We start from the raw sequence: 23,055 nt of genomic DNA, 5'->3' as shown, positions 1-23,055 counted from the left end.
TCCACATGGGGAGCTGCTAAGATGCAGCTCCCCATGTGGAAAAGCAATCTGCTTTGGTTTTTGGAAGAGAGAGAATGTTTCCCTGCTCCCTCTTCCAAAAACCAAATCAGAGTTTTCTATGACAGGGTGGGAGCTGTGAGGCTCCTGCCCTGCCATAGCAAACAGCAGTGTCCCGGGGGTGGGCACCCCGGGACACTGCAGGAGCCAGCCCTGGGGGGTGGTGGTCCCCAGGGCCATCACAGGTTCCAGGAGAGGGGATGCGTGGCCCCCCTCCCATCATTATACAGCCCCAAGGGGTGGTGGTCCCCAAGGCTTGGGGGTCCGCTACAGACCCCCACATTTAAATATTAGTGCCCCGAGGAGGTGGTGGTCTCCGGAGCATGTGGTGGTCCGCGGGGCTGCAGGGGGGCCATGAGCCCCCCACAAATATTTTTGAAAAGCCCCGGGGGTGGCGGTCCCCAGGGCTGGGGGGAACTCTGAGCCCCCATAACAATATAAACATTGCCCCCGGGACTTGGCCCACCCAGGGGCCAAATAATAACAAAGTGCTTCGTTTTTTTTTCATGGCAGGATCCACGGATCCTCCGCGCATTTCGGCGCTTTAAAAAAATATATGCTTTTTTGGGCCCTGAGTAGGCCTAGGGGGTCAGGGTGTTTCTACCCTGCCCCCTTTTCTCATTTTGCGCATTTCATTTACTGCTTTCTTGTGCCTCGGTTCTACTGAGGCACAAGTTGGCTGCCAACACTTCCTGGGTTGAAGTGTTGACAGCCAATTAGCATGCAGCTCCTGATCAGGAGGGTGCGCGGATCCTCCGTGCCTCTATATAATATATTTTTTTAATTTTGATTTTCTCAGCAAATACTGAATGGATTTACACCATTTAACAAAAAGAGTTATTTCTGAACCAGGGGTTACCTTTTTGGCAAATTTGGGGTAATTCCGTTCAGCAGTTCAGGCTGTAGCTGTGTTTCCTATGTTAAATAACATGGAGAAAGCACGTTTTGGGACCCCTCTTTTTACTCGGCTCCCACTTGCAGAATCACCCCGAATCTTTCAAGATAAGAGCGGACCAGAACGTCTCGCAAGTTTTGAAAATTTTGCCAAGATTCGTCAATCGGCGTTAAATTATTGGGGATGGAATGTTGCTACTTACCTATGGTAACTAGGTCCTAACTATAACTATAACTATAACTACCTACTGGTGACCGATATATATATATATATATATATATATATATATATATATATATATATATATATATATATATATATATATATATATATATATCTATACTACTATCATAAAGAGAGAACTTGCACCTTTTGGCCAGGTAAACTCGGGAACCACAGCGCCAATTTACACACCTGATACAGCTATGAAAATCTCAGGGTGTGTAGATGGACATAAGCTATATAAATAAAAATAAAAAATTAAATAAAAAAAATTACGTTTGTAAACAAAGTAGTCCCCTGAAAGTAGCGCCGGCCGGGACCTAGCGCTGGCCGCGACGCGACGTGCGTGATGACGACGAAGGAGGAGGGCGGTGCAATGACGAGCGGCTGTGCAGTGAGGAGCGGCGGCACAGGTAAGGAAAGGGAAAGTGAGACTGTGATGCAGGGGGAGGAAAGAAGGAGGCAGCATTAAATGAAAATGTTGGGGCGGGAGGGGGGTGCGAGTGAGTCTTGGCGGGAGGGGGGCGCGAGTGAGTCTGGGCAGGAGGGGGGCGCGAGTGAGTCTGGGCGGGAGGGGGCACGAGTGAGTCGGGGTGGGAGGGGGGCGCGAGTGAGTCGGGCGGGAGGGAGTCGGTGCGGGAGGGGGTCGGGGCGGGAGTGGGTGTACTGCCCCCAGCCATTTTCTGCCTTTCTGCCCCAGGCACCGCTACTTGTATATATATATATATATGTATATATATATATATATATATATATATATATATATATAATATATATATATATATATATATATATATATATATATATATATATATACCTTCGTGATTCCACACGCTCCTCTCCGTATGAAAAAACACGAGCCCAAGTGCATCCAGAAGTGTTTATTTTAGCAAAAGGACAACAGAAAAACTCAACACGTTTCGGGATAGTCTCCCTTGCTCACGAGTCAAGCTGTGTGAGTTTGGTTCAAGAATTTAAACACCATGTGACCTCTAAACATAAACAAAAGACTTCCGCGATTTTAGTAAACAAAGCGGTAGCTGGGGAATGTTTTCTTTCTTAATACAAATGCATACTATTCTAGACATTGGCGAATTTAACAAATGGTACTCACTTTAAATGAACCGATTAAATTAAATCAAACACAAGGTTGCAACTTTGTAAAACAATCTGCTGGTAAGTGTTGCGCTTCATCATAAACATAGCTCGTATTATTAACCCCTTACTATACGCAAGATAATATATATGTGTTGCCTCCTAGGCAATTCTATTATACATATGGGGTTATTTTTATGTTATGTAATACCATAGCGCAGCACTGTCCAATAAGAATGCAGCCCTTGTGGGCAATTACAAAACGTTAATAGACCTTGTTTAAACCTTCTCGGCAAATCAATGTCACCTGTCCTGGCAACCATTCCAACATGATATATGCTCATGCTTACAATCTCAGTGACTACCAAGATGCTAGAATTGAGCCCCAGTGGGCTTAAAATTTCATTCAACCAATAACTGTCTGTAGAGTTGTATAGATTGCCTCTTTCACAAAAAATTCCGCATTCCCTGAAAAAATAAAATACAAAAAACTAAATTAAAACCACACACAAACAAGATATTAATACAATTCTTAAAAGAGTTATCATCCGAGAGCAAATGGGAAGTGAGCAAGGCGGAGGCTTCCGCCGAAACGCGTCTTTTCAGCAGTTTTGGAAAATAAACTTCACTCTTAAGCAACTCACGGAGTCGGTGCCCTCCTTTATCTTGAGGATATATATATATATATATATACATATATATGTATATATACATATATATATATATCCATACGGGTTCTCAGCAAGGCACTCGGAGCAACATGCAGCCACGCTACCTCAAGAAAACAGCAGGACCAGGTATTCCGTGAGTTGTTGTTTTTTATTCTGCAACAATCGACAGCATAACGTTTCAGCCTCTCACAGGCGAGTGAGTCGGGCGGGAGGGAGTCGGTGCGGGAGGGGGTCGGGGCGGGAGCGGGTGTACTGCCCCCAGCCATTTTCTGCCTTTCTGCCCCAGGCAACGCTGGGGCAGCCTACTTGTATATATATATTCAAAAACTGCCTATCTTGATCCCTATCTTGGCATATTGAAGCAGGCACGGACCCCAATTCTGTGCAATATTTTCTTTTATTGCTTTAGTCGGTCATGACGCGTTGCAGTCCTTCCTGGACCATGATCACATGACAGCGCTCTTTGGCTTCACCCACCACTTTATAATGCTAAAAGTGATAGTGCTTAGTGCAGGAGACAACAGCATCCACAGTAAAGAAATAGACAGTGAGAACATACTATGCATAGGAAAAAGATTTGCATGTTCCTGTTTAACATTTGCAAATTGATTTTTTCAATATGTATAAATAATTACTTTGAATTTGAGACGCTATTTGACCGTATAAATATCATAAATAAATAATTTATTTCAATAAATATTTACCTAAAAATTGTATATAACCACTTTGACAATAAAACATGATAAAATATCCTGCATATTATTTAGGTTTAAAATTCATTGTATAAAAAGAAATGACCATTCATTTGATACTTGCATAAATGCAGATAGTAATTATTGTATGTCTCTCTTAGTAAAATATCACTCCTGTCTTTGATCTTTGTTGCTATCTGTATTGATGCTGTTTTATAATTTGTATTTTTAAATTTTATATTTGTTTACCTCCTTGATCTTAGTGCAAACCTGGTGATTGTGTATTAAATTTGAACCCTACCTTGGGTTTAGACCTATTAAGTGACCCAAAATTGTGCAAACCCACAAAACATAAATAAATACATAAATGCTACCCATAAGTGTGGGGGTGGTAAAAATTGTGGACCTAAATAACAATGGTTGTTTTGGTTAAGGTCTGGCGGCAGTCTTTGTTTACCTCATTGTCTCACCACCTTTATATTATTTGTTGTCTGGCAACTTGTATAACTAGTTTTCATTAGAGGGAATCAGCTTCAAAAAAAGTGTCTAACCCTATATTACCCATTGGTATGGGACCTATTTTTCTCATATAGGTGGGACGCGCACAGGTAGCCGCGTGCTCTACAATTCCAATTCCAGAGGAAAGGATATTGTTTTAGATACAAGTGTGTAGATCTCCTATGATATTGAGACCTCCAGACATCTTACTACCGAGATTAATGATGTATCTAGTCTCCAATTTGAGTACCCTCCCGATCTCCTCCTCTTCTATTTTTTGGCACTGAATCTATGAGGTAATAGGTTAAAAATTGTAAGTCGCTGTTGTGCTTCTCTTGAAAATGTCAAGCGACTGGAGAGGTAGGGTCTCTATTATTGATTGCTCTGAGGTGCTGCAATATGCGCTTGTTGGCAAAGAGTTTTGTGCTACCCACATATCTTAGATTGCATGTGCATTCAAGAATGTAGATGGGGTAATCAGTTTTTCAGTGCAGTGCCCGACTTATTTCTACCTTCCTGTTGCTGAAGGGTGTTTTGGATGATTTCCTGTTTATCCCATATTGGCATGCCCTACAGTTTTTACATTTTACAAACCCTGTTCTTTGTTCCAGCCAATTATGGGTTTCCCCTCCACCACTTCAGGACTGATTGTCACTAAGCTACTGCTCATGGAAGGTGCCTCTTGTATGTTACCCCAAAGGTTTTTGGTAAAAATTCCCCTATCACGGGTCATCTAGCACTATCGGTCAATTGCGCTGAACTATATTTCTGATTGTTTTATGTTGTAGATTGTATGCAGTAATTAAGCGCAATTGGTGTGCTGCCTTGTCCTTGTTTGACTCGGTTTTTAAGAGAGTCTCCTTCTCCAGTCTTGTAGTTTTGGCTATTGCTGCATCCACTGTTTTAATGTTGTATCCCCTAGCTAAGAATCTACTTCTGCTTTCCAATTGTGCTTTATGTAGATCAATAGGATTGCTGCAAATGCGTTTGATTCTTAACATTTCCCCGTAGGGGATACTATTGATCAGATGACTTGGGTGGAAACTCGTGGAGTGGAGCACCGAGTTTCCGGCTGTTTCCTTTCTAAAAAGTTTTGTTTCCAGTTTGTTGTTTTTTACAAAGACCTCCACATCCAAAAAGTTGGTAGAATGACTGACTGTCAATTGTTGCAGTGAAACTAAGATTGATCTCATTAGTATTGATACTTTGTATAAACTTCTGCGCTTCCGTTATTGGACCATCCCAAACAACAAAAATATCATCAATGTATCTAAGAAATAATTTCACATTGTTATCCATCACTGTCCTGTGTGTTAGGTTGAGGACCAGATCCTCCCACCAGCCCATGTGTAAACAGGCATAGCTGGGGGAGAAGCTGTCCCCCATCGCAATACCACGTACTTGTTGGTAGACAGTTTTATCTAACAAAAAACATTGTTATTTAGGCAGAATGGAGTTAGATCGCTTATCATCATGCAATGTGCAGAAAGTCTTGGTTTACTTTTACTCAGAAAGAATTCTAATAACCTTATACCATCCCTGTGTCTTATGCTAGTATAAAGAGACACAACGTCCAGACATTAAATGGTAGCCATCTTTCCATGTAAAGTTGTTGATTTTTTTCTAGGAAATTGCTACTGTCTCTGATGTACGTTGGTAAAGCAGGAACAAGTTCCTGTAGGAAATAATCTATGTATTGGCTGGCATTTTCCAGTAAGCTGTTTTGTGCCAAGATAATTGGCCGGCCAGGTGGATTTATCATGTCCTTGTGTATCTTCGGAATAAAATAAATATTTGGTACCGTTGGATTTTCTGTACGTATACATTTGTACTCTTCCATTGTTATTATTCCTGCGCTTTTCCATGCCAACACTTTACGGTAGAAGTCATCCTGTATTGCCTTTAGAGCACCCCAATTTCTGATTTTGTAGCATTTTCTGTCATTGAGTTGCGATAGCGCTTACGTCATGTATTGTTTTCTATCCCACAACACAATGTTGCCTCCTTATTCTGCATTTCTGACAATCACGTTCTTGTTACTTTGTAATTTATTCATTAGCTCTTTGTATTGTCTATCTTTGGGATGCCATTTTTGTTTACTTTGCAATACCGTGTAGTTGAGTTTTTTTATTTTGTTGGTTACTTGGTGATTAAAGATATCAATACTGTCTCTAGTCATTATGGGGTGAAAGGTTGATTTTCTTTTGAAATGGGTATTTTTTTCTTTCAGATATATCTTCTGTTGTAGGCGAAAGTATTATCTGTGTTGCTTCACTGTTGTTATGAAGATCAAGTTGATTATTCATGTTATCTAATGGTTCGGTGGAGTTTGAGTCATGTAGTTCCATGAGAGTTTCCAATAGAGTAGAATCTACCATCTGGGACATTGCTCTTTGGTCATTTTCAGGACTGTTAGTTTCCATCGTCTCTGTTTCTTTTGTGTTCTTTTTTCTTTTATTAACGTATGATATTTTTTAAGCTTTAATTTCCTTATAAATCTGTATATGTCCATTCTGGTGTTGGCGTAATTGAAATTTGACTCTGGACAAAATGAAAGCCCTAGTGACAGGATTTGTTCTTCCGCTTTAGTTAAGGTGGTTTCAGAGAGGTTGATGATTGTTTTTGCTGGATTTGTCTCTAGTTGTGATTCCACCTGCCTCTCCCCCTTCCTCGTGTCTTTTTGAAGGATGGCTGCTCAGTTTGCTTACCTCCTCTGTCTCCGCTTGTGGTTGCACCTCTTCCTCTGGCATTCTATTGAATCCTCGGGGGTAAAGTCGCCCTCCTTTCTTCCACTAAAAAATTCATTTCTTCCCCTGGAGACAGATTTGGTAATTTTGTTCTTTGAACTGTTACTTTTCCCTCTAATTCCGCCTCACTCTCCAGATTGGAACTTAAGTCTGAATTTGATATTGGTACATATGTGTCTTTATTTGTAGATGCATTTGTGTCCGCTTGGTTTTGCTTTTTCATTTTATTTGTTTTCATAACATCATATGTTTTAGAAAAAGTGAAAATCCGGCCAGTTTCATAGTCTACTCTTTCTCTGTGAAATTTAAAAGCTTTACGTTCTTTAATCTTATCTTCCTCTCTTTTCAGTCGCCCCGTCATTTCCTCTCTTAATTATTTCTCTTCCTCTCCTTTGTTCATTTGCTTGATTTCCTCATTCAAAGCGTCAATTTTTTCCTGTAGAGCTAGTCTGTCTATTTCAGGGTATTGTACTAGTATTTCCACCAGTCTCCTGGATAATTCTAATTTTCTTTGAGCCCAGTCTCTCATCATGTTTGGATTGGGTTGGTCATAACTGGGAGCTATTATAATTCGCAATCCCCTCGGGAATCTATCCACATTCAGGTAGCGCTGCAGAGATTTGTGCTCCCACCATTTTCCTTGCTCTGATTTAGACAGTTTCTCTAATTGCCTGAATTTGTCTTTGATGTTTACATTGACTGGATTTATCAAAACTTATATGTATATTCAAACAACCAGGTACGCCTTTACGTAACCAACGGAAAGCACACACGAAAGTTGATTTAAGCAAAAGTGGTTTAATGTGCATTGAAGAAGCTAGTAGGCGAAAGGCGTCTGTCAGTGCAGGGGGTTCTGCACATTAAAGCACTTTTGCTTAAACCATCGTTGGTGTGTGCTTTCTGTTGGTCACGTAAAGGCGTACCTGATTGTTTGAATATTGGCAGCTCACCACCGCCGGAGTGAGCACCCGGGATGGAGAAGGAGCGGCGGCAGTGACGTGCTGTTGAGGAATACATATATATACATATATATATATATATATATATATTTTTCGCTCCTCCGCACCTTTTTGGAAAAACGGGACACTCGTAGGTGGGTGCCGCTGAAACGGTGGTGCTCCGTGTAAATATAGCACTCAAGGTATTCTCTCCCAGCCGGGAAGAAAGATAGCAGCACTCGCGGGTTTGTTTCTCAGCTTCAGTTTATTTTCAACGCTTCACAAACGCGTTTCGGGGTTCTCCCTTCTTCAGTGTGTCTACCTTACGTAAACTGAGGCGACATTTTTAACCACAAGTAACAGGTATAGAAAACAATGTGGAACTACTCGCCACAAATGTTTAGTAGGCGCCATCTTGTAGTGTGCAAAAACCGCAATAATAAATATATATATATATACATTTATTCGCTCCCAGAAACACCAGCCTGCTGCACTCTGATAGCGGGTGCTCGTTCAGCAGGGGTGTACCCGCTCGACAATCACAGCTCCCAAGTTTCCCCAGATATCGCTCATCCGGTAACGAAACAGCACTCGCAAAGGGGGGATTCAATTCAGTTTATTATTGAAACCCTTCGCACACAAGACGCGTTTCGGCAATCAGCCTTTGTCAGTTGTGAACAAGGCTCACAGTCATCTCGCAGTTTTTTATACAATCAAACAGCGCAAAACGTGTCTTGGAGTCAACAATATAGAAAGGGGACTGTTCATTTTCATAACAATCGCCATTTTGCAACGTGCAAATAGTACCTCTATACGTATATACATTCTAGTACACTGTTTGCTATAAATACGGCGATAGTCCATACTTTATACAGCGTCTGCATTGGCATTATACTACTTCTACGTCCATTCTATCAAGCCCTGAATGGGCATTTGTAGACAATAATCCATGCATTTGTTTACGTTATTCCGCCCTGTATGGGCTGTTAATCACTTTACCAATTGTTCACTCTCACATTTTGCTTACAGCGTATAGGGTCCCAATAACAAGTCTAAGTACAAATTATTGTATATTCTACTGAAAACGAGAAATTCAAACAAATCTTCTACTGTGTACATATCATTTCATTCATGTATCATCTTTCATCATCCCAAATGTACAGCCAATTCTTCGTTACTGTTGAGACCTGTCGGACTTTTTGTTTGGAGGTCTATTATATAACGAGATTCTAGCCGTCTCAATTTAGATAGCCGATCCCCACCTCTAGGATGCACCGGTACACTGTCGAGACAAAAGTAGGACAACATAACTGATCGAGATTACCAACAGAGCATTACAGTTTTTCATAGCATGATTACGAAATGGTACAAGATAGATATGCTTAACACTGATGAATATCTATTTCTCAGATGTCTAAATTCCTACCTTTTACTACTTGCCAAAAGTACATAAGGACAAATTGAACCCTCCTGGCAGGCCAATTGTGGCTTCACAAGGCGGCCTAACAGAACATTTGTCAATATATGTTAATTATTTTTTTTTTCCATACGTGACTACTTTAAAGTCATACCTAAAAGACACTATACATTTCTTGAACTGTATTAATAAGATCGAATGGAAAGAAGGATATTGCATGTTAGTACTTGACATTGCCAGTCTATACACTAGCATAGCACATGACGATGGTCTACTAGCAATAAAAAGCTTCTTGGATACTCGTAAACTGAGATTTTACGACCACAATAAAATGCTAATGGAATTTCTGACATTCAGCCTAAACAACAATAACTTTTTGTTTAAAGGGCAGCTGTTTAGACAACTACTGGGTGTGACTATGGGTTCCTGCTCCGCCCCCAGCTACGCGAATCTCTTCGTCGGCTGGTGGGAGGAGCAGGTGGCCTGGGCCGCCACAAACCAAATGTGGAATGATAAAATCAAGGGGTGGCATCGTTATATCGATGATCTGTTTATCATATTCGATGGTTCAGTTGAAGAAGCTGCAGCATACATAGAAGTATTGAATGACAATGTGGTAAATTTGAGGTTTAGTGGGGAGATTAGTGTCTCCAGTGTTAACTACCTAGACCTCACTGTATACATAGAGGAGGGACAAATGCATACGAAATTGTTCAGGAAATCGACGGCAGGAAATTCTACGCTATACGCCACTAGTAACCACCCTACCAAATTGAAGAACAGCATCCCATATGGTGAACTATTAAGGCTAAAGAGGAATAATTCCAATGACTTAGAATTCCAGAAGGCTGCCAAACAATGTACACATCGCTTTAGAACTAGAGGGTACAGTGAAGGAACATTGAAAAAGGCCTTAGAGAGAGTCAATAAGTTATCTAGATGTGATTTACTTAAAGAACAGGACAGAGCTAAAGATGAGAAAGGAACCTTTAGACTAATCACCACTTTCTCGGACAATGCAGGAGATCTGAAAAGAATCCTTCGCAAGAATTGGAATATCCTGTTGACTGATCAGACTCTAAGGGAAGAATTACCTTCCAATCCACTTGTCACCTTTAGAAAAGCTAAAGCATTAAAAGATCATCTAGTGCATAGCCATCATACCACAAAACAGGACGATAGGAAAATGCCCCAACTTAATGGTTTTTATCCTTGTGGTAGATGCAAGGCATGTAAAATCAGTAAACGTACTTTGACATACAAGATACCAGGTCTTAGGACACCCAAAAAGATTAACAAATTCCTCACATGTTCCACGCCATATGCAATATACTGTCTGATATGCCCCTGTGGGCTGAGATATATCGGCAGTACTATAAACCCAGTCAAATTGCGTATTTTAGAGCATATGCGGGCCATCAATAATATTGATGAGGCATACCCTGCCGCGAGACACTTTAACAAAAGTCATGGACACAACAGGGACCTGTTGTCCTACTTTTGTCTCGACAGTGTACGGGTACATCCTAGAGGTGGGGATCGGCTATCTAAATTGAGACGGCTAGAATCTCGTTATATAATAGACCTCCAAACAAAAAGTCCGACAGGTCTCAACAGTAACGAAGAATTGGCTGTACATTTGGGATGATGGAAGATGATACATGATTGAAATGATATGTACACAGTAGAAGATGTGTTTGAATTTCTCGTTTTCAGTAGAATATACAATAATTTGTACTTAGACTTGTTATTGGGACCCTATACGCTGTAAGCAAAATGTGAGAGTGAACAATTGGTAAAGTGATTAACAGCCCATACAGGACGGAATAACGTAAACAAATGCATGGATTATTGTCTACAAATGCCCATTCAGGGCTTGATAGAATGGACGTAGAAGTAGTATAATGCCAATGCAGACGCTGTATAAAGTATGGACTATCGCCGTATTTATAGCAAATAGTGTACTAGAATGTATATACGTATAGAGGTACTATTTGCACGTTACAAAATGGCGATTGTTATGAAAATGAACAGTCCCCTTTCTATATTGTTGACTCCAAGACACGTTTTGCGCTGTTTGATTGTATAAAAAACTGCGAGATGACTGTGAGCTTTGTTCACAACTGACAAAGGCTGATTGCCGAAACGCGTCTTGTGTGCGAAGGGTTTCAATAATAAACTGAATTGAATCCCCCCTCTGTGAGTGCTGTTTCGTTACCGGATGAGCGATATCTGGGGAAACTTGGGAGCTGTGATATATACATTTATATACAAATCCACATCACTATATAAAATATATACATCAATGTATTTACATTTTATACAATCGCCGTACTTCGCGAGATTCCGTATAATAACAGAATTGGTTTTGGGGCGCACTACTTCTAAAAATATTGCAGTGGATCGGCCAAAGGCGATTCCTGTATACGGAACTGCCATGTCTCATTACAATCTCGCCGCTTATCGGATTGTCCTTCATCTGTTACAGATATTTCATAAATTATCAAATTTGTGATCATAGGTCTAAGAAAGTTAAATACAAAAATGGCTCAACCTTGCTCCCTAGGTGGACTGTTAGTTCCTTTCCGCTGTTCAAGCCTCTGGGGTCTTAGTTTGTAAGTCAATGATGAATCTAGATTCTAGCCTTCTTAGTTTGAGTACCCTATCCCCTCCTCTTACATGAAGAGGTACGTGATCTAGTCCAAAATATTGGAGATCTCTGTTGCTCTGATGTTTGATGGCGAAATGCCTCGCCACTGGGTAACTCATGTCTTTGTTCATGATTGCACGCATGTGCTCTAAGACCCTCATTTTGACACAATTTATAGTGCTCCCTATATATTTTAATTTACAGGGGCAGACTAGGCAATAAACCACATGTGTGGTCTGACATGTTATGAATTTGTTTATGGTTTTTTGTTCTTTCAAACCTGGGATGTCATAACCTAAAACCCTTTTGCTAGATGCACATGTCTTGCATCTTCCACAAGGGAAGAAACCTTTCATCTCGGTTAGCAAGTTCTGTTTTGGTGCCGGATTATCCAAATAGCTGTGAACCAGTTTATCTCTAAGGGATCTCGCCTTTCTAAAGGTTATTTGCGGAACTGGAGGAATGTCCATTCTAATAATTGCATCAGTTTTTAAAACATGCCAGTTCTTGCGTAAGGTTGCCCTTAGGAAATTAGTGTCTTCTGAGTAAGTGGTAATTAAACGAAACCTACCCTCACTTGCTTTTACCTCCTTTCTATCCGTTAATAGACTCTTTCTTGGTATTTTGCTGACCTTACTTAGTGTATTCTCAAGTAGTTCTGAACTGTAACCTCTGGCTACAAATCTTTCCAGGCTCTCTCTGGTTGTTTTTATAAAATCGCATTCTCTGGAACAGTTTCGTTTGAGACGTAAAAACTCTCCATAAGGGATGCTGTTTTTCATTTTGCTGGATGGCTGCTGGTAGCATGTAATGTGCTGTTTCCAGCAGTTGGCTTACGATATAAATCTGTGGTAATTCTATTGTCCCTGACTTCAATCCTCAGATCGAGATAGCTCACTGACCTCGCCCGAGAACTGCAGTTTAACATCATTGTCATTTAGATGTTCTACATATTGTCTCGCACTTTCAGCAGACCCCCTCCACACAAGGAAGAGGTCATCGATGTACCTGTACCAAGTTACAATGTTTTCTGTCCATGTTGAGTTGGTCGGGGACCATGCCACCTGCTCCTCCCACCATCCCACGAATAAATTTGCATAGCTGGGGGCGAAGCAGGTGGCCATTGCGGTCCCCGAAACCTGCCTGTACAGGTCACCTTGGTAAAGAAACATCATTGATCTACCGGAGCACAATCTGATGTGCAGTAACTGTGCTGAATTGTTTCTTTCTTGTAATCTTCTGGTGGGAGCCGAGCCCATGGTTCTCCATTTTAAATGCCCTAAGTATGCAAATGCCCAAAATCTATAGCACCACTTCAACACACACTCATATCTATAGCACCACTTACACCCACCCACTCACACATTTACATGCACTCACAGACCCACTCACAGACCCACAGTCACTCACACACCCACACAGGCACTCACACACCCACACAGATAATCACAGACCCACTCACGGACCCACAGAGGCACTCACACACGTACTCACTCTCACACAGGTCCTCACAGACCCACACAGGCACTCATAGAACCCCTCACAGACTCACACGGGTGTTCACACACTCCCACAGGCACTAACAGACTCAAGAACACACATACCCACTAGCACACTCCCACTCACAGACTCATAGAACTGCTCACACACCCAATCACTGACCCATACAGCTACTCACACACTCACTCCCAAACCCATACACTCACACATCTACTCATAGACCCATACAGCCACTCACATACCCACTCACTGACCCATATGGCCACTCAGACACCTACTCACAGAGCCATACATCACTCACACACCCATCAAAACAGTCACACACTCACTCACACACCCACTTACTGACTTATACAGCCACTTACATACCCACCCTCAAAGGTGACAGGTTATAGTTGGGATTTTTTTTATGTAGAAAAGGTTACAGGGGTGTTATCATTACAAAATAACATGAAAAAAACCAATAAAATTAACAGAACAAAACAAAGGATACAGGAACATTATAGTTAGGCTCACACATACAAAACCAGTGAAATTCAGCAGCTATGGTTACCTGAGCTAGCAATAACATACACCCCCCGCAATGCACTGCTTATGACCTAACATATTACATTACTCATGACGTAGTCAGTGACAGGTTTTGTGGTGGTCAGAAGCTGCAATATGCTTGGCGGGACTGCCACAGTCCCGCCAAGCATATTATGAGTTTCCTGTCCATCGGCAGTGTCAGGGAGGATCCTATTCCATGTACACCATGGCAAAGAGGAGATAGGGCCCCCTTTGCCTCCTCCGCATTTGGATGCTCACAAGGGAGCATAACATGTGTCCCTTTGTGCGCAGGCACACTAGTTCCTGCACGGCATGGAATTTGAGTCCATACCATGCAGGAACCTTGTTGTGCTGCCCATGGCGGTACCTTTTTCCAACACGCTGCTGCCTTTGAAAGAGGCACCGTCATGCGACCGCCATCCGCCACACCACTTTTAAGTTGTAATCGGGCGGGCGGAGGAGAGTCTGTGCGATGCTGGGGGGCGGCGGTGGCGTACCACCTGCTCTCGCACCACCAAAACTAGTAATCAGGCCCTACATGTTCGCAAGAGCTCTCTGTTTGTTTTTAAGTTGTAAGTAACCACTGTCCTATTTGGGGCCTGTAACTGAACAAGTCTTTTGCCATTGAATGGTATATGGACCCACCAGGATTCGTCCAAAAGAGGACCACATATATTTCGAAATGGAGGTAACTGGATGGTCTGCATTCTGCATCCCTCCAGAGAAATGTGCTTGCCTTTGTCTAGGAAAGTTAATTTGTTCTCGTTTGCTTAAGACATACCTCTGTGCACATGAGGCAAGTCCACTTTGCATGAAGTTGCAGAGGAACCACACCGTCTCATTTGCTGTTACGAGACGGCCTTTTCAGTAGTTCAAATTTGCATTACACTTATGAAAGTTATGCTATTCAGTAATACAGTGGATCATGTACTTATCTTTGTATACCAACCAACATTTTGCAATGTGGATCTTTACTTTCCACATTACCTATTCTGGATTTCAGATTGTTTTGTCTTCTTTTCTGTGTAGTTTATGATGTTGCAAGTTGATCTTTTCTGGGCTGTGGCAAATAAAGGAAATGAGACACAGGATTTTTAAGTATTTTACCCAGGATCATACAATTTGGTCAAATGAGGAAGCCTGGATTGGGATGCAGCTCTTCTAACAACATTTTCTTACTTTTTTGCTGAATATACATTATGCAGTTGCCTCCACTTTAATACTTTCTCCCCTTTTTCGGGTGTAACAAGAGTGATAATACAGGTTAGAGTATTGCATTATGATGAGCAAGACAGACAAAACTCATATGTCCACCAGATCTGTTGCGAAATTCTGGATCTGAATTGCTTTTTTATTGCCAAAAATGCAAGAAAGTTTAGAGGAGGTATTCGAAAAACTAAAAACAAAACCATGCTGTGTAGCTGTCAGTGGCGGCCAGTAATTTTAGTAGGTAGGGAGGCGACGGGGCACACATGCATGCATACACACTCATTCACACATGCCTGAACACACACACATCCATTCACAACACTCACTCCCAAATATTTATACATACACGCACGCAAGCACCAACATTAAAAAAAATCACATTTACCTGTGCAGCTCTGCCTAGGAGGCCCCATGAGGGTTGGGACTGCTGCCTCATCTCATAGTTGACCATAGGTCAGCCAGTGAAGAAAGGCAGCAGTCCCTCCCTCGTCACAGAGTAGGATGTGGTCAGTGAGACTGCTGTCCCCACCCCACTCAGTGACAGGGTGTCAGTGATGGTAACCGGGGGGGCCAAAGTACCCTCACGGTAACCGGGCCCTCTGCGCATGCGCACTTCGACAGAAGGTCGTGGTTAATAGGGTGTACGGGTCTAACCGGGGAGGGCGTGTAGCCCCAAGGTAAACGGGCCCTCTGCACATGTGCGCTCCGCTCAGGAGGGCGTGGTTTAGTGATAAGGATCTGACACCAGTTATTGACCTTGCCGTAGGCCCAAATAGGTACGTAGAAAATAAATATTGTATAATGTGATTGATATGTTAGTTTTTGGATAGGAAATTCCTTGTACTAGAAATATGTTAAGGTTAGCCATCTGAATACCTGTATATATCAATTGTAAAATTTTCTGCGTAATTGTATAAATATTGTTTATTTCAATTTTGATTTATTTTGTATGTTTTAATAAATACGGCCGGGGGGGTCGAAAGATCCCCCGCCTTCCAAAGAAAGCCCTCTCACGTCCTGTTAATAATGTTATGCTGGTTAACGGAAGGGTGGGCTTCCTCCAGCAATCCCTGGCCATGTGCTCCTGGCTGCTTGATCGAAAAGTAAAGGGTGTCTGCCCGGCTGACCTGTGCTCATCCTGACAGACACTATTCTTGTTGGACCAAAGGTGAGCGGGCGTGGCCCCTCCGCGCATTAGGACAAGACGCAATTGGTAGCTGTGTCTTCTACGTCCACTTTGTCCCATAGAAGTGGGAGGATACAGGGAGGGATCTAGATGGAGGAGAAAATAGAAGTCAACGCAATGGCACAGGTAAGGAGGGAAAGGTGGTGTTATGAGGAAACAGGTTAGATGGCATAAAAAACAGGGAGACAAAAAAATAAAGCCCTCTAGAGCAAATAAGAAGGAAAAGTTAAATATACAGATAATGGAGATGCCCAACTTCCCTGGAAAAAAACCGTTATCAAATGCTTATTTGTGTACTGGGGAGCGAGAGCAGGAGAAAGCGCCTTAAAATATGGATAATGCATAAAATAAATTGACGCTTTTTCTGGTGCATTCATTCTTCGGATTTTTTTCTCAGAAATCACTCCCCAGTGCTATCGGGCAGGTAAGAGACTGATTTCAGATGTGAAATAGTCCCTCATGCAATACAGTGGAAGGGGAAGGGCACACCCAAACATCAAAAAGAAAATAATTAGAATTAAATATTCATGTGAGCTGTACAAAGATGTCATTGACAATATCCCAAGCGAATGGCTCAAGTTTGCAAAGCCAACGGCTGAAGGAAGCCGACCTAAGCCCCTCACTGAAAGTATAGAATACATGGGGCCTTATTTATGAAAAGTGATGCATCACTTTTCACTGCGCACTCCTTGCGACACCAATGATGCGTCATATTTAATGTATAAGGCTTCATGTCGCAAGGAGTTACAGATACGTCAGTATTTCTGACGTATCTGTAAGCGCAAAAGTGACGCATTGCTGGAGTGTGTCACAAAAATGACGCAGCTCCAGCAAGGCGTCCTTTCACATGGGGAAAGCCCCATGTGAAAGGGCTTGCATCAGTCTCACGCCTGCTGTGAGGAAGGCGCAAGATTTTGACGCAACAGCGTCCTAAAAGTGACGCAGTGAAATCTCATAGATTTCACTGCGTCACTATTACGAGGCTTTTTGCGGGGGAACGCCCCCTCTGCATACATTATACCTGACACAGGTATAATGTGGCGCAGGGGTTTAAAAAGTGACGCATCTACTTAGATGCGTCACTTTTTAAATATGGCCCAACAAGGCGCATGTTTTACGCCGCCGATGCGTCACAAAAAGTGACGCATCAGCAGCGCAAAACTGACGCAAGGCCTCATAAATGAGGCCCATTATGCTTAGCATCAATGGCGCATTTGGCAAAGTTCAACATGAAGAAAAGGCGGAGGAGGTGAAGGAGGAGAAACAGGAGAGGAAAAGGAAAAGAAAAGATACAGAGAGTAACGGAAGGGGGGATTCCAATCGACACCCATTGTGATAACATATATATAAAAAAATATATAAGACTCCATTTTATTGAAGAGTCTTAATTGCCAGCCTTAAGCATGCCATACAAATAATCTTGACGAGAAAAATGGTTCACTTTTGTTTCATAAGGCAGGTGCAGAGATGTTTGTTTTCTGTGGAATTCTCACATACCTATCACATGATGCATACATATTTTATTGTTTGATTACTTGAAAGCATTAACATGCAAACATAATCTTTGACATACAAAATTAGTGTTCCAAATCTCGACAAAGGAACTGGAGGTGAGACCCCTCAGTACAGAAAGAAGGATTCTATTAATCACCACCGCCAGGTCAGCAGAGGGAATTAAAATTCATCTGTCCGGTAAAAATGTCCGCGGAGCTAAGTAAACACATAAAAAGCTTGGCTACAAATTCTACTGCTTGGTACTAATATGTATTTTTTTTTTTTAAAGCGAAAGCAACAATATGACTATCACTGGACAGAAACAATACTTTGAAAGAATTTCTTATTTCTGCTGCTAAAGCTGCACATATCCTAGAGCATGGATCTTTTTTTTTTATTTTCTAATTTCAAAGATGATATTTATTTTATCACTTTACATAAACTTATTTTTAAGAAATTCTCAAAATGATAGTAGCAGAAAGTGAAAAAAAATAAAAACCTGGAAGCGAATGTATGGAGTGAGATTACTCAGCAGGTGCCTTTGAGAAGCAGAAGTCTGCTCACAGCAGGCCTCGTGGCACCTGCTTCGTATAATTTATAAACAGAAGCATAGGGTGCAAGGCCAGCCTTCCCTTATGTTCAATGTTCCCAAAAAAATCTCACTTTAAACTCCTATCTCAACAGCGTGGCATACCGAAATGTATTTGCTCTTTCTAAGACTGATCTATATTTATATAGTGCTGTTTATGAAATCATTTTTTAGAGTTCTGTCTTCTCTCTCACTCCACTCCTCCACTTACAGAATATGGGCTCACCATCTTTGAGGCGAACCTCAAAGTGGCCAGCACATACGGTGCTTGCAGCAGCACTTCTGACCACCGCTAGCCTTCCTGCGCTCCTCATGGCCCTGCCTTGCTGTGTGAGGTTTCATTTTTCAGAGAACATCTCCTTTTCATCCAGTGCTTAATTTCTAAAAAAAAAAAAAAAATGTGTGCCACGGCCCTTGTTTGGATTCCGCTGCAACTTGCGCTACCCAGTGCCCCTACCATCTCTGCCAATGACAGCACCAACACAACATCTAAGCATCACACTCCTTCGAAGCCCCCAAAGCTATAAGAATGGCTAGAGCAACAGGTATTAGTAATTTATAATGTATATTTGAATGTATATTGAATTAATAAACAACAGTTGTTATGCTCATCTTTAAATTAGAAGACAGCTCCACCATGTGGCACAATTTCATAACCACCGGTGTTGACAATTAGGTGCCAGTGGTGAGCACCGGAAACTACTGGCTCAAATTAAGCACTGCTTTGATCACAAGAAACAAAGGGTCTGAATTAATAAATGGCTCTGTGACTGTGAAATCTTCAACCACAAAACCACAAATTCTGATATACCAAATGCACACTACAAGAGTTCTGACTCGTAAGGTGCGCTTTGCGATTCATTGCGATTCAAAAGGATGAGGGGCCATGCAAAGGATGCTTTGCCTAGCGATGTGCAAAAAAATGTATAAATAGGTTGTGGCCGAAATTGCTGTAACAAACCAATAATTTCACAATAACACCCAAAATAGGATGCTAACTGTTGTAATAAGTTGTAAGTATCCTTGATCTTTACCTTGGTTTTCCCCTTCTTACCTTTCCCCCCTCCCTCCGCCCTTCTACCCTTGGTATATCCCTCCTTGGAACTTTGGATGTGAAGCTCAACTTCGAATGTTGGCACACTGCTTGTCAGTTGGTGCTTGAGAACCAGTGAATAAAGGACGTTACTTACCCTTTGGAGTTTTCATTCTTCTCATAACATTTTTGTGACGAGCCATAGAATAAATTATGAGGATGGAAGCTGTCGTGAGGGACACCTTCCACTTTGTGCATGTGGGGTGTCCGCATTAGGGGAGCAGAAAGCAGTCAAGACTGCTGTCTTCCAGTTGCAAGATGTTATCCTGAAGCAGGTGTCCAACAGCGTTAGGAGAGAGATGGGTTGCTAAGTTACTGCCACCTCATGCAAATATGCAGAAATAAGATACGCATGCTTTGTCATTTGCATTGCTGGTGGCGTCTGGTGGGCATGTCCTCTGAAGAGTAACTTTATTGATTTCTCTCCGATTTTGTTCGAGGAATGATGCTCTTGACTCAGCTTTCTACTAGTTGTCTGTTAGTCATTCACAATCCAAATCAGGGGCTACATCTTGGTCTTAAAAGCTCTATCAATCAATCAATCAGTACATTTATAGAGCGCGCTACTCACCTGTGCGGGTCTCAAGGCGCTGACAGGAAGGGGGGGTGATGCTACTGCTCGAATAGCCAGGTCTTGAGGTGTTTCTTGAAGGTGAGATGGTCCTGGGTCAGTCGTAGGTGTGCGGGGAGGGAGTTCGATGTCTTGGCAGCCAGGTAGGAGAATGATCTTCCTCCGGTGGTGGCTTTGCGAATCCGTGGGACGGTGGCGAGGGTGAGGCTAGCGGAGCGGAGCTGGCGGGTCGGTGTGTAGCACGTGAGGGGGTTGTTGAAGTATTCGGGGCCCATGTTGTGGAGAGCTTTGTGTGCATGGGTGAGGAGCCTGAACGTGATCCTCTTGTTGACGGGGAGCCTGTGCAGGTCTCTCGGGTGGGCAGAGATGTGGCTGTGGCGGAGGATGTCGAGGATGAGTCAGGCGGATGCGTTCTGTATGCGCTGGAGTCTTTTCTGCAGTTTGGCAGTGGTTCCAGTGTAGATGGCGTTCCCGTAGTCCAGTCGGCTGGCGATGAGGGCCTGGGTGACCGCCTTTCTGGTTCTGGTGGGGACCCACCGGAAGATCTTTCGGAGCATGCGCAGGGTGTTGAAGCATGTGGATAAGATGGCGTTGACTTGCTTGGTCATCGTGAGGGAGGAGTACAGGATGAATCCCAGGTTGCTTGCGTGTTCCGTGGGTGTTGGTGCAGAGTCCAGCTCTGTGGGCCACCAGGAGTCGTCCCAGGTGGATGGGGATGGTCCCAGGATGAGGACTTCTGTCTTGTCTGAGTTCAGTCTCATACCGCTGAGCTTCATCCATTCCACGAGGTCTCTCATTCCTTCCGGGAATCTGATTCTGGTGGTGGCGGGGTCTTTGGTGAGGGAGAGTATTAGCTGGGTGTCGTCGGCGTAGGAGATGATGTTGAGGTTGTGTTTGCATACGATGGTGGCAAGGGGGCTCATGTAGATGTTGAAGAGGGTAGGTCTAAGCGAGGAGCCTTGGGGTATGCTGCAGATGATCTCGGTGGTTGTAGAGCAGAAGGGGGGGAGGCGAACTCGCTGGGTTCTGTCGGAGAGATACGAGGTGATCCAGTCCAGGGCCTTTCCTTGGATCCCAGTATTGTGGAGGCGGGTTATTAGGGTGCGATGGCAGACGGTGTCGAAGGTGGCTGAGAGGTCTAGGAGGATGAGAGCGGCAGTTTCCCTGTCGTCGAGCAGGGTCCTGATGTCGCCGGTGGCTGCGATGAGGGCTGTCTCGGTGCTGTGGTTGGCTCAGAATCTGGACTGGGATGGGTCGAGAGATCCGTTTGCCTCAAGGAATGCAGTCAGCTGTTTATTGACGATCTTCTTGATGACTTCTGCAGGGAAGGGGAGAAGAGAGACAGGGCAGAAGTTCTTGAGGTCTTTGGGGTCCGCTGTGGGTTTCTTCAGTAGGGCGTTGATTTCTGTGTGCTTCCAGCTCTCTGGGAAGATGGTGGATGTGAAGGAGTTGTTTATGACATTCCAGAGTTGGGGTGCGATGATGGTGTCTGCTTTGTTGAAGATGTGATGAGGGCATGGGTCTGAGGGTGAGCCGGAGTGGATGGTGTTCATCACGTGGGTGGTGTCTTCAGTGCTGATGGGAATCCAAGCGTTGAGGGTGGTGGTAGGGGGCGTTGGTTCGGTGGCTGGAGGTGGTGTCTGGGTGCCGAAGCTGTCATGTATATCAGTGATCTTGCGGTGGAAGAACGTGGCGAGGGAGTTGCAGAGGTCTTGCGACGGTGTGATGTTGTTGCTGCTGGGGCTTGGGTTGGAGAGCTCTTTTGCTGAAGAGTTCCTTGCTGTTGCCTGTGTTGTTGTCTAGCCGCTCTTTGAACAATGTCCTTTTGGTGGCACGGATAAGCTGATGGTGTTTGCGTGTGGCGGTCTTGAGGGCTGCCAGGTTTTCTGTCGTCTGTTCGTGGCGCCAGACTTTCTCGAGGGTTCGGTAGGATTTCTTTGAATCTTTAAGGTCGTCAGTGAACCATGTGGCTCTCCTGTTGCCGTGCTTGGCAGGAGGGATCTTCAGTGGTGCAAGGGCGTCAGCGCAGTTGGTGATCCACTGTGAGGGTTGTGGGCTGCGGCGTTGGTCTCAGTAATGTCGGTTGGTGGATTCTGGCTCAGTGCTTTGGTTAGCTGGTCGGTGGTTACTTTGCTTCAGCATCTGCGGGGGATCTGTTACGGGTGGTGGTGGGATGTCGCCTTCTTGAAGGTGAAATGGATGCAGCTGTGGTCAGTCCAGTGTAAACAGGAGGAGTGGCTGAAGGTGACGTGGCCGCTGGCGGAAAAGATGGGGTCGAGAGTGTGGCCGGAGTAGTGGGTGGGGTTGTTCACCAGTTGCTTGAGTCCAAGGTTGGCGAGCAGGGTGGTGGTGTTGCTGTCGTTGTAGTTCTCCAGGTGGAAGTTCAGGTCCCCTAGGAGGATGCAGTCTGGCAAGGCGAGGGCGTGCGGGCTGATGAAGTCGGCGATGGCTTCACTGAATTGTGTACGTGGGCCCGGGGGTCTGTAGATGAGGGTTCCTCTGAGGGTGGTCTTGGGGTCGGTGTGGATCTGGAAGTGTAGGTGTTCGGCAGCGGTGAGGGTGTCATCGGAATTCGTTGTGACGCTGATGGTATTCCTGTAGATGATGGCGAGTCCTCCACCGGTTTGGTTCACGCGGTCCTTCCGGGTGATCTTGTAGCCGTCCGGGATGGCTATGGCGATGTCGGGGGCTGAGGAGGCGTTCATCCAAGTTTCCGTGAGGAAGGGGACGTCTGACGCTGTTGTGTCGAGGAGGTCCCAGAGTTCAACGGCATGTTTGTGGACGGAGCGGGTGTTGAGCAGGATGCACTTGAGGAGGTTGTTGTTGCTTGGTCTGAATGGTGGGGTGCAGGTACGGAGGCAGGTGAATTTGCAGGCTTGGCAGGTGAAGGGTCCTTGGGTGAGCTTGGGGGTGGTCTGTAGCAGGCGGACGGTCGGCCGGTGTTGAGCGCGTGGAGAGCAGTGGGGTCGTATCTAAGTCGGG

The sequence above is a fragment of the Lissotriton vulgaris genome, chromosome 5 (genome assembly GCF_964263255.1).
Source record: "Lissotriton vulgaris chromosome 5, aLisVul1.2, whole genome shotgun sequence".
Taxonomy (NCBI): domain Eukaryota; kingdom Metazoa; phylum Chordata; class Amphibia; order Caudata; family Salamandridae; genus Lissotriton; species Lissotriton vulgaris.
Note: the sequence above shows the minus strand (reverse complement) of the source record.